Raw genomic sequence first — 5,385 nt, 5'->3', positions numbered from 1 at the left:
GATCTCACACTGTTTTTTAATACTTGAGCTCATAGAAGGCTCATTAATTTTGAAAACAAAAGATGATATATCTCTAAGTAAACGGCATGAAGCATGTGAGACAACACATAGTACTGTTGAGTCACAAATGACTCTACCTAAGTTGACAAGGTGTAGTGGGAGAAATTTAAATCTCCAACCCAAATGTGACCAGTCAATGAAAACACTACTCAGTAACTATGAATATATTTTGTATGTCTAGATTGGGCAGATACCCCTACACTACTCTGTTCCCCAGCTATGAGACCCTTATAACTTGAGCATTTTCCAGACCCTACTTCTGTCCTTCTACCTCCTGCTTTCTAGTCATCATCTCTTTCATCATCTTCCTCCTCCATTGTCTTCCTCCAGTCGTCCTCCCCCCTGCTCTCTTCCCACCAATCTTTATATCTCCACCTCCCCTTCTTCTGCCCAATCACTGGCTCCAGCCTTTATTTTACAAATTAAGATGGGCAGAAGGTTCACTAGAAATCACCTGTGTAATGACTCCTACCTCCTCTGCAGCCCTTATCAAGAAAGGGGGATTAGTATCAAAATACAAGGCCGGGGCAATCCACAACAACAAGGTGCCTCTTTCCTTTGCTCTGTCCACTGGGTGCCCTGTTGTAAAGTCATTGCTACTTGTTCTGCTCTGCTAACTACCCAAAAGAAGATAATAAATGCTAAACTTCTCTTTTCTATCTAAAGAAGGTGATGATGACCAATAATAATTTGTCATGAGGTAATTTAGTGAAATAGAAGGAAAAAAAAACCTTTTTCCATGTGATTCTAATGGCTAAAAATAATAAGTAACAGAGGTGAACTATAACCACAAAAGACATTTGGAAATATATTCTGAAGGCTAGAATTTAAGTTGATAGCCATGTTTTTGATCAATTTCTAAGCTTCTATTTTTCTATAAAACAAAAACACAAGTCCAAAATTATTCATTTAGGCATTATTCATTAGCCTAAACCATTTTCTTCATACCCATGTTTTTTTGGCATTTTGATTTAATATCCAATGGATGACATCAGCTCTCTCAGTTCACTGAACCAGTTCCAACCTACATCATTAATTATTTTTTCTTGGTGCCATTCAGTGTATTAACAACATCAACATAGCACAATTTTGAAAGTTAAAATTTTAAATATTTCTCAACATTCCATAATTTAGCAGGCATAAATCAGGATCCAGCACAAGTGAGAATTCATTATCCCAAATATTCAACTCTCCAGGTATATCTTCCTGTCTCTGTAGTTCAAGTACACACTGACTTTTTGTTTTTAGTTCTTACTACTGTGTTCTCTATTCAATTTAATCTACTATTTCTCTCTGTTGTCTCACTTCTATACATCTTTACACCCATTCACGTTCACCACACTATGTACATTATATGTGCATGTGTGTGCTCTGTGTAAATATGCCAGTGTGTGTGTGTGTGTGTGTGTGTGTGTGTGTGTGTGTGTGTAAAGGCATACAGTTGATAACAGGTATCACTCTTTTTTGTTGTATACTGACACCTGGTCTCTACCTGAACTTGAAGCTTGCAGCTTCAAGAGGACTTGAGCAAGAGGACTTACTTACCATGTTGCTCTGAGGAGTCCCTATTGATGTCTCTGTGAAGCTCACTGAGCTTTTAAGTTGCTTCAGTGGACTGTAGTCAGGTCCTCATGCTTGTAGCATAAGTATTTTATCCATTGATTCTTTGCTTCATCTTGCTTTTCACCAGTCTTAGAGAACTTGATTCATGATCAAAGTTTGTCTATAAGTACATTCATAATCACTTAAACTTTTTATACTGAAGGGGGTACGATCCCAGATATTGCTTTAATATCTATTGCCAGTGAATACACATACACATTCTCAACAGTTACTATGAACATCATTTCACCATTTGTAATCATAAATGAGACTTTAGCATTACTCAGAAGTTTGTCCTCATTTCTCTTCTGAACTTCTATATAACCATGTGACTTAAAAATCTAATCAATTATCTTTTTTTCTTACCACTCTATACATCTTGTCTTTTTCTTCTAATAGTAGACAACCCCATAGGACCACTCCAAATTGAGCAACCATAGTAGATGTAGCAGAGGCGTTCAGGAAGAAGATCTTCCCATCTTTCCCCTCTGTCCATTTGGATGCTTGGTTCTCCTTAAAGTTGCTGCCTTTCTAGAGGCTCATCAGTCTTCTCAGAGAAAGCAGCCTGTGGCACTGGCTTGGTTCTATTCTTTAGCTCCACGCTCAAAGACTATACTAGCTACATTCTGTCTGATCATTCTAAGAAAGATTGGCCTTTATCCATAGAACATTTTCACAGACTCTGTTATTTTGTTATTTTGGTTTCTAGTTTCTTGTTCCTTGTGACTCTATTTTTTTTTTTTTTACTTGCATCAATCTCTGTGGACTCATGAGTCTACTTACTGCCTGCCTCTGTCTTTGGAGAAATAAGTCAGGAACAATGTTTGTTTTGTTTGCCAATTTATCTGTCCCTGATGCCTCACATGGAGCATATGTGATTGCCAGGTTGATCTTCTCACTGTTGCTGTCGGCTGACACCTTTCCATGGTAAGAGTAAATGAGAAAAACACAAGATAACCTCTGACCTAACAGTTTCCAAAATCTGGTCTGGGAATATAATAGTCTAAGATAAACATATCAGAAAGAAGAAAGAGGATGACAGAATGAAGTCTCCTTGTTTAACTCAGAACAGCTTTTTTTTTGTGTGATGCCTGTGGAACACTTACTGGATGCTAAGCCTCAGGAGTCTGTGAGTAACACTGATTGCATTGCTGAGGATATGCTGTATTGGAAGAGTCTGTTAGTGGTACCATAATGCTTGCTGGAAGATCATGTCTATATTGTTTCTGAATAAAGGCAATATTTGACATGAGTGTTTTATGTTGAAAAGAAAATCTTTAGACCATGTGCTCTTAATGATTAGCCAAACCTTTTTGTTTCATTTATTAATGTATAAACTTCCATATTGCCATGACAATAGATTTCAGAATTTAGATAAAATGCGTGTTAATGACTCTTGTCCTTGAGTGTTAGATAGCAAATGACACAGAAGGTTTTGACAGTTTACTATAAAAAGGTAGAGAGCGAAAGATAACTGATGACTTTGCTACATAATAATGAATGGTTATCCTTAACGATTTTCATCAGTGAGTTTCTCAGAAACATTATAATTTATTCAATTTTGAATCTGACTGAACCAAACACTTGTCTCATAGTGATCATGCAATTAATGCTTATTAAATTATTGTATGAAGAAGTCAGTTAAATTTTATAAGTGATTATACTTCTACATTGATATTTCATTATAATTTAATAGCAACATTAGGAGATATACAGTGGATCTGTTATTAAACCCATTTAGCAAATAACATGATGGAAAAATCATACTGTGTAAGAAACTTTGTGTCTTCAGTAGTGTCTGTTTCAATGATTATAAACATCACCTAGCTCAGGTAAGTATAATCATTTTCTTTTTTTTACTGGATATTTTATTAATTACATTTCAGATGTTACGCCTTTTTCCAATTCCTCCCATAAACTTTCAATCCCATTCCTCCTCCTCCTCCTTTGCATAATCATTTTCTAAGCATGCAAATAGAGGTCAAGAAATAAAGAAACACATAGAGGGACAAACTACCCCTTTGCCAATAGCCTGTTCTTTTGCTTTTTGTTTCTATTTTTCATATTTTATATTTTCTTTTCAATTTTTTATATTGTCACTTTCTTTCTTTCTTTCTTTCTTTCTTTCTTTCTTTCTTTCTTTCTTTCCTTCCTTCCTTCCTTCTTTCTTTCAACAGGACCTTTCTATGTATCTCAAGCTGTCCTGGAACTCAGTATGTAGACCAGGTTGGCCTTGATCTCACAGATCTTCCTGCTTCTGCTTCTCTAGTGTTGAGATTAAAGGCATGTGGCACTATTCACACTTTCTCTACTTTCTTTTGATACTGTCAAGAACTGAGGCTTCCTGAGATATTTGTAGGTTATAGTTGAAAACTGGGCTGCCCTGGACTCTATGGCAAGTATCACACATCATTCTAATGGTTCTTATTCATATTATGCTAAGCAAACATGACCCTTGAATTAGCCAATAAGCACAGCTGTGTTTCTGTTGTGGTGTTTAACACACACAACATTCAAGTACACAATACTAGTTAGTAGTAAGGTAGAAATAGAGACATTTCTGCTCCATGGTCAATCCTTATTCAAAGGCAGGGCTCGCTAATGGATTGTAATTATGCAACAGAAATTGTGCTTTTATTTTTTAAAGGCTACCATCCTGAAGAAAAGCAGACGATATTCTGATTCCCAAGAACCTAATAAAGAATGTAGAGTAAAACTAAAATAAGCGAGATAAAGGTGGACTGGCAATATATCCATAGGTTGAGCCCTTGTTTAGAATAAAAAAACCTGGGTCACACCCCCATACACACACACACACACACACACACACAAACACACGAGAGAGAGAGAGAAAGAGAGAGAGAGAGAGAGAGAGAGAGAGAGAGAGAGAGAGAGAGAGAGAGAGAGAGAGAGAGAGAGAGAGACAGAGAGAGACAGAGAGATAGAGAGAGACAGGGAGAGAGGAGAAGAGGAAGAAGAGAAGGAGGAGGAATCTGAGGAGGAGGTGGAGGAAGAGAAGGAGGAGGAAGAGGAAAAGGAGGAGAAGTAGGAAACCAAAAAGCTAAATATGGCAAGTGTAATGAAGAACATCTGCTCTGTCACCTCTTGATGTGACAGAGACTATATATACTATATAAGAAAGAGGCAAAATAGTTGTCAGAGGATGAGATGCTTGCCCAGACATGTTCATTAGAGAACAGGGAGATAAGGGGATAATTTTTCATAATATTTATATTGATTATTTGTGAATTTCTGGACACAATCTTCATGCACACTGTATTTCTAGTCTTCCTATATGTGCCCCTAACACTTGTGACCTCCTGCAATAATAATAAATAATAATAATAATAATAATAAGAAGAAGAAGAAGAAGAAGAAGAACAAGAAAAAGAAGAAGAAGAATGTCGCCTATATACTCACTAGAGCATGGTTAAACTCTCAGTGGCCAGCCCCTTAATGAAAACTATGTTCTTCCCCATCAGTACCCATTCCAGAAACCATCAATTGAGAAAAGCTGCACTTCGACATCCTTAATAACAACTTTTTTTTTTTAAAAAAGAGAGATCTCTTTGGTGCCACAGAAGGAGATATTTTAAGCAAGTGTTAGGCAGAAGACAAAATTTTCATCTCAAAACATTCAAACTGATAGTTTTTTTACAAAGGGAAATTGATCTAATAGTGATTCCATCTTGAGAAAAATCACCCTGAACACCATGCAGAGGC

Source organism: Arvicanthis niloticus, chromosome 25 (genome assembly GCF_011762505.2).
Source record: "Arvicanthis niloticus isolate mArvNil1 chromosome 25, mArvNil1.pat.X, whole genome shotgun sequence".
Taxonomy (NCBI): domain Eukaryota; kingdom Metazoa; phylum Chordata; class Mammalia; order Rodentia; family Muridae; genus Arvicanthis; species Arvicanthis niloticus.
This window is presented reverse-complemented; position numbering follows the sequence as displayed.